At 44.9% G+C, this 12,606-nt stretch overlaps 1 protein-coding gene and 1 long non-coding RNA gene across 13 annotated transcripts in view; one reads left to right on the plus strand and one right to left on the minus strand.

The window, feature by feature from the left end:
- DLGAP4 (DLG associated protein 4) overlaps positions 1-12,606 on the plus strand; it is a 171,977-nt gene that overhangs the window by 140,643 nt on the left and 18,728 nt on the right. The window lies entirely within an intron of this gene.
- Positions 1-12,606, minus strand: part of LOC117068733 — an 89,172-nt gene that overhangs the window by 4,969 nt on the left and 71,597 nt on the right. The window contains exon 3 of one of the 2 annotated variants that reach the window (XR_004431218.1): positions 4,456-4,654. The exons of the other annotated variant lie outside the window; for it this stretch is intronic. This is a non-coding gene — a long non-coding RNA (uncharacterized LOC117068733). Of the gene's footprint in view, positions 1-4,455; positions 4,655-12,606 lie in introns of those variants that run through there. 2 annotated transcript variants of the gene reach the window in all.

Consider the following 12,606-nt stretch of genomic DNA (forward strand, 5'->3'; position numbering starts at 1 on the left):
CTATGAAGATTGGCGTGTTTCAGTCCCTGTTTTTAATTCTTTGGGGAGTGAAATTGCTGAGTTATCTGGTAACTCTATGTTTAACTTTTTGAGGAACTGCTGAACTGTTTTCCATAGAAGCTATACCATTTTACATTCCCACCAGCAAAGCACGAAGGTTCCAGTTTCTCCACATCTTCACGAAAACTTATCTTCTGTCTTTTAAAAAAATTATAGCCATCCTAACGGCGATGAAGTAGTATCTCATTATGATTTTGATTTGTATTTCCCTTATGACATTGAGCATCTTTTCATATGTCTGTTGGTCATCTGTATGTCTTCTTGGAAGAAATGGCCAAGGCCTTCACCCATTTTTTAATTGGGTGGTTTGTCTTTTTGTTATTGAGTTGTAAGTCCTTTATATATTCTGGGTGCTGGACCCTCATCATATATGATTTGCAGATATTTTCTCCCATTCTTTTCACTTTCCTCCTGGTGACTTTTGATGCACAAAGGTTCTTTTTTTTTGAGACAGAGTCTTGCTTTGTCGCCCAGACTGGAATGCAGTGACGCCGTCTCGGCTAACTGCAGCTTCCACCTGCTGGATTCAGGCAATTCTGCCTCAGCCTCCTGAGTAGCCATGTGCGTGCCACCATGCCTGGCTAATTTTTTGTATTTTTAGTAGAGACAGGGTTTCACCATGCTGGCCAGGCTGGTCTCGAACTCCTGACCTCATGATCTGCCTGCTTTGGCCTTAAAAAGTGCTGGGATTACAGGTGTGAGCCACCACGCCTGGCCGACACACAAAGTTTCTTAGTTTTGATGAAATCCACTTTTTCCTTTTGTTGCTTGTGTCTCCACTTTTTTTTTTTTAATTATGAGCATATATTAATACAAATTTAAGATAAACAATTGAGGCACTGAGAAGCTGACTGGCAGTTTTGTGTGGGCAGGGCTTGTTTTAAGTAGGCTTTCTATAGACCCCTTCTTAGAATAGTGGTTTTAGGCTGGGCGTGGTGGCTCATGCCTGTAATCCCAGCACCCCAGCACTTTTCGAGGCCGAGGTGAGAGTATCTCTTGAGCCCAGTAGTTCAAGACCAAGCCTCTTCAACATAGCAAGACCCCCTGGTTAATATAAAAATTAACCAGGCATGATGGCATGTGCCTGTTTTTCCAGCTATTCGGGAGGCTGACAAGCAGGGAGGATTGCTTGAGCCCAGGAGGTCGAGGCTGCAGTGAGCCAAGATTGGGCCACTACATTCCAGCCTGGGTGACAGAGTGAGACCCTGTCTCAAAAGGAAAAAATCATAAGGAAGAGAAAATATATTTACTGTTCATTAAGTAGAAGCGCATCGTCATAAAGGTCTTCGTCCTTGTCTTCACACTGAGTACACTGAGGAAGAGGAATGGGGAAGAGGAGGAATGTTGGTCCTGCTGTCTCAGGGGTGGCAGATGGGAAGAAAATTGATACATAAGTAGATTCGGCCGGGCGCGGTGGCTCAAGCCTGTAATCCCAGCACTTTGGGAGGCCGAGACGGGCGGATCACGAGGTCAGGAGATCGAGACCATCCTGGCTAACATGGTGAAACCCCGTCTCTACTAAAAAATGCAAAAAAACTAGCTGGGCGAGGTGGCGGGCGCCTGTAGTCCCAGCTACTCGGGAGGCTGAGGCAGGAGAATGGCGTAAACCCGGGAGGCGGAGCTTGCAGTGAGCTGAGATCCGGCCACTGCACTCCAGCCTGGGCGACAGAGCGAGACTCCGCCTCAAAAAAAAAAAAAAAAAGTAGATTTGTGCAGTTCAAACCTGTGGTGTTCAAGGGTCAGCTGTATTTCACCATATATTCAATATAAAATTATTGCAATATTTTATATTCCTTTTCATAGTAAGTCTTTAAAATTTAGTGTATATTTTACTCTTACAGCACATCTTAATTCAGACAAACTACATTTCAGGTGCTTACTAACCACATGTGGTTAGTAGCTGCTGTATTGAATAGCACAGATGGAGACAGTAAGCCTGGGGCAGGGTGCACAGATTGCTTCATGCCAATAGGATGATTCTGTGGGTTTGATTCCCTTTAACTTTCCTTTACTGTATTAATTATAGTTATTTCTAGAGCAAGAAGATGTTTACCTGCAAAGGAAATGATGTCATGGCAAACAATATTGGTATTACCTTCCTGTCTACCTGGGAGGGAAGGGGTCTTTCATGATGTTTCTGGATAACCACACCACAACTCCTGCAGCTGAACACTCTAGAGGGAGCCCTTTCCATAGCCCTGTAGCACTTACTGCAGCTTACAGACAGATGGAGTCACATAGCTCATGTCCCTTATCTAAAATACATATTCTGACTGCTCAGGGAACTCAGCAGTGCCCACCCACCCAGATGGCTGCCTGTCTTGATTGGAGTTTGCATTGCCCTCTTGTCTAAACCTGAAGAACTTTAAACTTGACAGTGTTCTTTTCAGACAATTTCTTTTTCTGAATTGTGGTTAAATATATATATATCATGAAAATTACCATTTCAACCAAGTGTACAGTCTGTGGCATTAATTAAATTCACATTGTTGTACAACCACCACCACCGTCCATCTCTAGAACTTGTTTTGTCTTCCCCAACTGAAATTCTGTGCCCATTAAACGCTGACTCCCCATTCCCTCCTACCCCCCAGCCACTGGCAGCCACCACTCTACTTTGTCTCTGTGAGTTTGACTATTCTAGCTACTTCATGTAAGTGGAACCATGCAGCATTTGTTCTTTCGTGACTGGCATATTTCACTTTGCATAATGTCTTCAAGGTTCATCCATAGCATGTGTCACAATTCCCTCCCTTGTTAAGGCTGAGTAATATTCCATTGTATGTAGAGACCACATTTTATGTATCTATTAATTTGCCAGTAGATGGGTGGATTGCATCTACCTTTTGGCTGTTGTGAATAATGTTTCCTGTCTCTTAAGAATGATATTCTTCATTAAAATAACAAGGCCTTCTGATTAAATTCTGTACATCCACTCAAGGTCCTGGCTTGTGATCACAAGTTAATTTTTTTGGTATTTTGTTGGTTTGTTATGTTTTTGTGAGACAGAGTCTCACTCTGTTGCCCAGACTGGAATGCAGTGGCACGATTTCTTCGGCTCACCACAACCTCCGCCTCTTGGGTTCAAGTGATTCTTGTGCCTCAGCCTCCTGAGTAGCTGGGATTACAGGCACGCGCCAACATGCCCAGCTAATTTTTGTATTTTTAGTAGAGACGGGGTTTCACCATGTTGGCCAGGCTGGTCTCGAACTCCTGACCTCAAGTGATCTGCCCGCCTCGCCTTCCCAAAATGCTGGGATTACAGGTGTGAGCCACCACGCCCAGCCATGGCCACAAGTTTTAAGGTCACCCCTCTTACATCTGTGAGGAACTCCACCAAGGAGATACCATTCGTAGCTGGGCCTCAGAGAGTATCTGCAGGCTGGGAGAGAGGAAAGGCATTCCAGATGGAGGGAGAAAAGGCACAGAAGCAGGAAGGGTATAACAAGTCACCCCAAACCTAATGGCACAAAACAACCATTTTATTATGGTCATGGATTCTGTATGTCAGCAGTTCAGAAAGAGCATGGCAGGAACATGTTGTTTCTTCTCCATAAAGCCTGGGGCTTCAGATGGGAAGGCCCAAGGGCTGGGGGTGACGTGACACCTGAGGGATGGAATTACCTAAAGGTAGTTAAGGTGTGTGCCTGGCACTTAGACAAGGATGACTCAAAGGCCAGGACAGCCAGCCACAGCCCCTGTGTATGTCCCTCCACCTGCCTTTGCTCCCTCGCAGCATGGCAGCCTTCTTGCGTGGTGGCTCCAGGCCCAAGTATGTGTTGAACACTGAGGCTGCATCACCTTTTCTGACCTAGCTCTGGAAGTCACCTGGTAACTCGTCCACTGTATTTGATTGGTTACAAGCAAGTCACAAGCCCAAGGCAGGGCTTCAGGTTGAAGGAGAGGAGTATTAGACCCTACCTATGATACTTCATAGGGAAGTATCAAGGTTCTAGAGGAGGAGGAGGGACAGGAGAGACTGTTGGGGCCTTCAGAAAATACAGTCTGCCACAGCAAAGAAGCAGTTACATCCACTGTTAAGCTGCAGTTAAAAGAACAATTTTATTTTGAACACTATGTCTTGAGCACTCTTGTCTACTTTGATACATAGAGATCTAGTTCATTTCTGTTAAATTCATGCGCATATACTACATTCTCTTTGACCATTTTCCTAATGGTGTTTCGGGGTTATCTTTTTTTTTTTTTTTTTTTTTGAGACGGAGTTTCGCTCTTGTTACTCAGTCTGGAGTGCAATGGTGCGATCTCGGCTCACCGCAACCTCCCCCTCCCCGGTTCAAGCGATTCTCCTGCCTCAGCCTCCCAAGTAGCTGGGATTACAGGCATGTGTCACCACACCTGGCTAATTTTTTGTATTTTTAGTAGAGACGGGGTTTCTCCATGTTGGTCAGGCTGGTCTCGAACTCCCGACCTCCGGTGATCCGCCTGCCTGGGCCTCCCAAAGTGCTGGGATTACAGGCGTGAGCCACTATGCCCAGGCCATTTTGGTGTTTTCAGCGTTTCATCAACACTGGTGCATGTCTTTCTGCCACGACATGGGAGAATTTCTCTGGAGTATTTATCTTGGACAGAATCACTGGATGAGAGGAAACACATATTTTAATAAATTCTGCCTGATTGCTCTCCAAAGAGGTTATATCAGTTTATCCTTACACCAAGTGTTTGAAAATTGCCATTTCCCTAGTATACTTACTGATAGTTGATCTTGTTGGAATTTAAATCACTTACTTGATAAGTGGAAAATTAAAACCAGTTGATTTATTTCACATTTACTTGGTTACTAGAGAAGCTGTGCATATTTTAATTTTATTTATATTGGCTATTCAAACTTTACTCCTGTGAATTACTTGTATACTCTATTCATTTTTCTGTTGGATTCTCAGTATTTTTCAAATCCTCTGGGCATGGTGGCTCATGCCTTTAATCCCAGCACTTCGGGAGGCTGACATGGGAGGATTCCTTGAGTTCAGGAGTTCAAAACTAGCCTGGGCAACATAGCAAGACGTCATGTCTACTACAAATGAAATTTAAAAAATAAAAAAAATTGGCCAGGCACGGTGGCTCACGCTTAAAATCCCAGCACTTTGGGAGGCCGAGGCGGGTGGATCACCTGAGGTCAGAAGAGTTCAAGAACAGCCTGGCCAACACAGTGAAACCCCGTCTCTACTGAAAATACAAAAATTAGCTGGGTGTGGTGGCAGGCGCCTGTAATCCCAGCTGGCTGAGGCAAGAGAATCGCTTGAACCCGGGAGGCAGAGGTTGCACTGAGCCAAGATCGCATCACTGTACTCCAGCCTGGGTGACAGAGCTAGACTCCATCTCAAAAAATAAATAATAAAAATAAATAAAAAATTAACTGAGCACTGTGGTGCACATTTGTAGTCCCAGTTACTCAGGAGACTAAGGTTAGAGGATTGCTTGAGTGCAGGAGAGTAAGGCTGTAGTGAGGTATGATTGTGTCAGTGCACTCCAGCCTGGGCAACAGAGTGAGACCCTGTCTCAAAAAAAAGTACTTTAAAAATCAGTTTGTAGTTCTTTATATATATGGATAATTACACTATGCCTATTATAATATGACCAATATTTTCTGCCACATTATTGCTTGTTTTTTTTTTTTTTTTTTTGAGACAGTTTTGCTCTTGTTGCCCAGGCTGGAGTGCAATGGCACGATCTTGGATCACCACAACCTCTGCCTCCCAGGTTCAAGCGCTTCTCGTCTCAGCCTCCCAAGCAGTTGGGATTACAGGCATGTGCCACCATGCCCCGCTAATTTTGTATTTTTAGTAGAGATGGGGTTTCTCCATGTTGGTCAGGCTGGTCTCGAACTCCTGACCTCAGGTGATCTACCTGCCTCAGCCTCCCAAAGTGCTGGGATTACAGGCGTGAGCCACCACGCCTAACCTGAAGTCTCTTTCTTTCCCCAGTGTTTAGTGATGCTGGCCAGTCATAATCTGTCAGATTCCATATTTATGCAGGGGTGTGTTTCTGGGCTCTGTTCTGTTCCTCTTTTGGCTGCTTCTGTGTTAATACAACTATTTTCATTTATTTGTTTATTTAATTTTTTTTTTTTTTGGAGAATCTCGCTCTGGCACCCCATCTGAAATACAGCGGCACGATCTCGGCTCCCTGCAACCTCTGCCTCCCAGGTTCAAGCGATTCTTCTGCCTCAGCTTCCCGAGTAGCTGGGACTACAGGTGCATGCAACTGCACCCCGCTAATTTTTTGTATTTTTAGTAGAAATGAGGTTTCGCCATGTTGGCCAGGCTGCTCTGAAACTCCTGACCTCAGCTGACCCACCTGCCTCGGCCTCCCAAAGTGCTGGGATTACAGGTTGCGCCCAGCTGACACCTGGCTAATTTTTGTATTTCTAGTAGAGATGGGGTTTCACCACGTTGGCCAGGCTGGTTTGGAATTCCTGACCTCAAGTGATCTGCCTGCCTCAGCTTCCCAAAGTGCTGGGATTACAGGAGTGAGCCACTGTGCCCAGCTGTGTTAATATAACTTTTAATTACCATGGCTTTATAGCATGCCTTGATATCTAATGGGGTGAATGCTCCTTCTTTATCCTTTTTGTGCAAAAAGAAAAACTATTCTTGTATCTTCATTCTTCCAATATAAATTACATAATTTGTATATCAAGTTCCTTAGAAAAATTCTGTTGGGATGAAAACTGGAAGTAAAGTGAGCTTATAGATGAATAGGGGAAGAATTGATAACTGTAAAACATTGAATCTTCTCAACTATAAATCAACTTTATCACTCCATTTATTCAATAATCCTATTATATCCTTCTACCCAAGTTTGAGTAATTTCCCTATGAAGTCCTTTCATATTTCAATTTTCATTTAATTTAATTTTTTGAGAAAAGGTCTCACTCTGTCACCCAGGCTGGAGCACAATGGCATGATCTTGGCTTATTGCAGCCTCAGCCTCCTGGGCTCCGGTGATCCTCCTGCCTCAACCTTCCAAATAACTGAGGTTACAGGTGTGTGCCACCATGCCCAGCTAACTTTGAGATTTTTTTGTAGAGGTAGGGTCTCTATGTTGTCCAGGGTGGTCTTGAACTTCTGGGCTCAAGCAGTCCTCCTGCTTTAGCCTCCCAAAGTGCTGGGATTTCATGCATGAGCCACTGCATCTGGCCTCTTGCATATTTTTATTAGATTTATTCCTTGGTACTTTCTAGTAGTTTTTGTTGAGTTTTGTGAAATTGATCATTTAAAAAATATTTGCGGCCAGGCGCAGTGGCTCAGGCCTGTAATCCCAGCACTTTGGAAGGCCGAGGCAGGCAGATCATGAGGTCAGGAGTTCGAGCAGCCTGGCCAACATGGTGAAACCCCATCTCTACTAAAAATACAAAAATTAGCTGGGTGTCATGGCGGCCACCTGTAATCCCAGCTACTTGGGAGGCTGAGGCAGGAGAATCGCTTGAACTCAGGAGGTGGAGGTTGCAGTGAGCTGAGATCATGCCACCACACTCCAGCCTGGGCGACAGGGAGACCCTGTCTCAAAAAAAAAAAAAAAAAAAAAACAAATTACATGCTCTAATTAGTCACAGCTAGTAGGTAGAAATGTGTGATCCTTGTATGTTGATCTTGTGTCGGGCAACCAAGAGAATCCAACATGGTTCTCTTGGGTTTGCATCATAAATGATTATATTGTTTGCTAAGAACGCCAATTTTGTCTGTTCTTATTGATATCTTGTCCAACTGTATGGCAAGGTGCTTCAGGACAGTGTGGAATAATAGGTCCCTATCTCTACCTTGGTCCTGAACGTCATTCACTCAGTAAGTATTTATTGAGTACCTATCATATATGCCAGGTACTGTTGTAGCTTCTGGGGATGTAGCAGTGAACAAAACAAAATCTCTCCCCTCATGGGAAGAGATACAAATAACCAAATGTGGTAAGCAGTAACCAGGTGAGCAGTAACAAATAACCAGGAACGGCAAGAGCAGTATAGTGTTTGCTGCACAGACAGGGGTGGTGTTGCTGTTGCATTGAGGGTGGTCAGGGAGGGCATCCCTGGTCAGGTGACCTGTGAGCAGAAACCTGAAGAGAGAGAGAGAGGAAGTCTGTAGAGATCTGAGGAGAAGAACTTTCCAGGCAGAGGGAGCAGCACCTGACTTATGGACAAGTGCTTGACATGCTCAAGGCTGAGGGAAGCCACCAGCAGGCTGAAGGCCAGAGGAGAGGGGTGGGAGACAAAGTCAGAGTGGGGGCATCCCAGATCACAGGGGATCTCAGAAGCCTTTTTTTTTTTTGAGATGGGGTCTCACGCTTTCACCCAGGCTGGAGTGCATTGGCACAGTTTTGGCTAACTGTAACCTCCAAGTGCCAGGCCCAAGCAATCCTCCCACCTCAGCCTCCCAAGTAGCTGAGACCACAGGCCCGCCACCACACCTAGCTGGGAGTTTCACCACGATGCCCAGGCTGGTCTTGAACTCCTGAGCTCAAGTGATCCGCCCCTCAGAGGCCATTATTAAAGGCTTGGTTTTACTCCAAGAAGAGCTCATCAGAGAGTTCTGAGTGCTGCAACTTGACATACTTTTTTTTTTTTTTTTTTTTTTTTTTTGAGACGGAGTCTGGCTCTGTCGCCCAGGCTGGAGTGCAGTGGCCGGATCTCAGCTCACTGCAAGCTCCGCCTCCTGGGCTTACGCCATCCTCCTGCCTCAGCCTCCCGAGTAGCTGGGACTACAGGCGCCCGCCACCTCACCCAGCTAGTTTTTTGTATTTTTTAGTAGAGACGGGGTTTCACCATGTTAGCCTGGACGGTCTCGATCTCCTGACCTCGTGATCCGCCCGTCTCGGCCTCCCAAAGTGCTGGGATTATAGGCTTGAGCCACCGCGCCCGGCCGACATACTCTTTTAAAGGATTAATCTGGCTTCTCTATTCAGATGAGAACCTCTATGTACCTTTCATTGGCACACAAATGGAAGCTGGGAGATGAGTTAGGAGGATTTAGCAATCTGGGTGAGAGAGACTTTAATGGAGGAATCAGATTGTGGATATGTTTTGAAGATAGAACAGGATTTCTTGACAGATTAGATATGGGGTAAGAGTAAGGGAGCCAAACATGGCTTGGAGTCTGAGCGAGGAAGAGGATGGCGTTGCCACTGAAATGGGGAAAACTATAGAAGGTGTCGATCTGGGGGAAAGTGAGGAGTTTGGAACATGTTAAATTTGATATGCTTTGTTAGACATCAGAATAGAGAAGTCAAGCAGGCAGTTGGATATATTAGTCTGGAGATAGGTCCAGTTTGAAGATTCTATTTGGGAGTCACTAGAGTATAGATTAAGTGAATGAGATGAGAATGCCTAATATGTAGAGAAGACAAGCAGTCTAAGGACTGAGCCCAGAGACATGAACACTTAGCGGTGGGAAGGGAGGAATAAACAGCAAGATCAAAGGAAGAGCAATTGGAAGCCACCGGAACAATGTTCTCAAGGAGAGAACGTTGTCAAAGGCAGCTGATGGGCTCACCAAGCCAGATCTAGAAAGGCAGAGGTCATTAGATATAAAAAGGGCCATTTTGGTGGAATGGTGATGGCGGAAGCATGGGTAAGGCAGCCTGATAGGAGGAGGATTAAGAGAAGAGAAAACAGGAGACCTCTCCTTGGAGACCACTTGCATGGATTTTCCTGCACAAGGAAGCAGAGAAAGGGAGGGATGTAGGGTCAAAGGAGATAGCTGGTTTGTTGTTGTTGTTGTTTTGAGATAGGGTCTTACTCTGTCACCCAGGCTGAAGTACAGTGGTGCGATCTTGGCTCACTGCAGCCTTGAACTCCTGGGCTCCACTGATCCTCCCACCCCAGCCTCCCAAGTAGCTGGGAACACAGGGGTGCACCACCACACCTGCCTAATTAAAAAAAATTTTTTTTGTAGAGATGCAGTCTCGCTTTGTTGCCTAGGCTGGTCTCAAACTCCTGGGCTTAAACAGTCCCCCAGTCTCGGCCTCCCAAAGTGTTAGGATTATAGGCATGAGCCACCATGCCTGGCCTTGTTTTGTTTTTTTAATGGAGCAATATAAGCATGTTTATATGTTGTTGAGAATGACCTTGTTAGAGAAAGGGAGCTTATTATGCTGAAGAGAAGGGGCAACTGTTGGGGTTGTCCTTAGGTGAGAAGGAATCGAATTAGTGCCCAAGTAGAGAACAGATAGCTTCTCCACGGGGACAGGAGGAAGGCCATGTCTGAGGTGAGGTGAGGTGAGGCAGGCGGGAGCAGACTCGGCACCTCAGGGGGAGGAGGTGGGGAGGATGCGTAGGACGTCTCTGGAGAGCAGATTTGAAACTGGCATCCAGGAGAGAGGAGGCTCACCAGTCACTCGAAGGCCCACTGAGATTAGGTGTGAAGGCAGAACTGGAATGGGGAAGGGGTGTGTCCATCCAAAAGATGAGCTTGGGTTTACTGTTTAACATTCATTGTATGATGTCTATATCACACCACTTTCTATAAAATGGTTTGTCCATTTCTCCTTAAAATTCTGTCAATTTATGCTTTATATATTTTTGAAGATATTGGATGGAACAAGTTTAGAATTGTAATATTCCTGGCAGATGTTCACTGATCCATTCTATTTTTCAGAATCTATGTTTGTGTTTGCCTGAGAGTCATCTTATATGTATTATGACTATTGCAGTAGCAGCCTTCCTTTGATTAGTGTTTGTCTGGTATATCTCTTTCCATCCATTTACTTTTAACCTTTCACTGTCCTTATTAATCATGTCTCTTGTAGTCAGTATATACCTGGGTTTTATGTTTTATCCGGTTTCCTGGTTTTTATTTTAGAAATAGGTAATGTCCATTTTTATGAAGTGATTTTTATATATTTAGGTTTATTCTTACCATGTTATTTTGGGGGATTTGTACTTTTTAAATGTATTTTAATTTATTTATTTAAATAGAGACAGGCTGTCACTATGTTGCCCAGGCTGGTCTCAAACTTCTAGCCTTAAGCAGTCCTCCCACCTGGGCCTCCCAAAGTGTTGGGATTACAGGTGTGAGCCACTGTGCCCAGCCTTCTTTTCTGAGGTGTCTTTTTTCCTCTTTCTTCCCTTCTTTTGGATTAACTCCTCTCCCTACTCCTTTTACAAACCCTACTAGTTTTGAGGCTATATTAATTGGGATTACGTTTGCTTACAAGTAACACTAAAACATTTCTAAAAAGTGATTTAAACAAGACTGTTTATTTCATTCTCAGGAATGTCTGAGATGGTGATGGTGGAGCCACAGGCTTTTTTTTCCCTTGCAGTTTGATGCCATTAATTGGCTTTCATTGATAAGATCTTCTCATCTGTCAGAGTGCTGCTGGATCCCAGCATCCTAAGTGCATTCCAGCCAGCAAAAGGAACCAATAGCAAAGAACAAGCTGGCCCACCCACTGCTTCTGCTTCCACCCCTTTGGCCAGAATTTAGACATATAACTATGCATATCTTGCTGCAGGGGAGTCTAGGAAATGTTTGATTCCAGGCTATGTGCCCAGATAAAAATAAAAGGTCCACACAGATCACTTGTTTTCAGAAGCCTGTGCTGTGCTTAGTAGACAGTGTGCACGTTATAGAGTTGGCATAATGCTAACAACAGAAATCCTTATTCCAATCCTGATCCTAGTATAACTTGTTGTAGGATTCTAGTACTTTGCATGCCATATCTCAGAGTTTTAATTTGACCGTACTGACTGGGTGTGGTGGCTCATGCCTGTAATCCCAGCACTTTGAGAGCCAAGGCGGGTGGATTGCCTGAGCTCAGGAGTTCGAGACCAGCCTGGGCAACGTGGTGAAACTCCATCTTTACTAAAATACAAAAAGTTAGCCGGGCGTGGCAGCGTGCGCCTGTAATCCCAGCTACTTGGAAGGCTAAGACAGGAGAATTGCTTGAACCTGGGAGGCAGAGGTTGCAGTGAGCCCAGATTGCACCATTGCATTCCAGTCTGGGCAACAGAGCTAGATTCCGTCTCAGGGAAAAAAAAAAAAAAAAATTGACAGTACTTTGTCCTGGGAAATTCACACTATGCCTAAACGCTTGCTGTGTTTTCATTTCCTCTGAATAAAGTTGCTATTAGATATAAAGGAAAAAAAAATCAAAAGTTCTGTGTATGGCTGGGTGCGGTGGCTTATGCCTATAGTCCCAACATTTTGGGAGGCTGAGGCAGGTGGATCACTGGATCCCAAAAGTTCGAGACCAGCCTGGGCAACACAGTGAACCCCCACGAAACACCATGTAAAACACCCCACGTGAAACAACATGCCTGGCTAATTTTGTATTTTGTATCTCTATAAAAAATACAAAAAAATTATTCAGGTATGGTGGCATGCGCTTGTAGTCCCAGCTCTTCAGGAGGCTAAGGTGGGAGTATTGCTTGAGCCTGGAGGTGGAGGTTGCAGTGAGCCAAGACTGTGCCACTGCACTCCAGCCTGGGCAACAGAGCAAGACCTTGTCACAAAAACAAAAAGGTTCTATGTCTGAGGGGAAGTAGAAAACAAATACTGGGGATGGCTAGCCTATCTGCCCCAGAAATCACTGTAT

The sequence above is a fragment of the Trachypithecus francoisi genome, unplaced genomic scaffold (genome assembly GCF_009764315.1).
Source record: "Trachypithecus francoisi isolate TF-2019V2 unplaced genomic scaffold, Tfra_2.0 Lachesis_group21, whole genome shotgun sequence".
Taxonomy (NCBI): Eukaryota; Metazoa; Chordata; class Mammalia; order Primates; family Cercopithecidae; genus Trachypithecus; species Trachypithecus francoisi.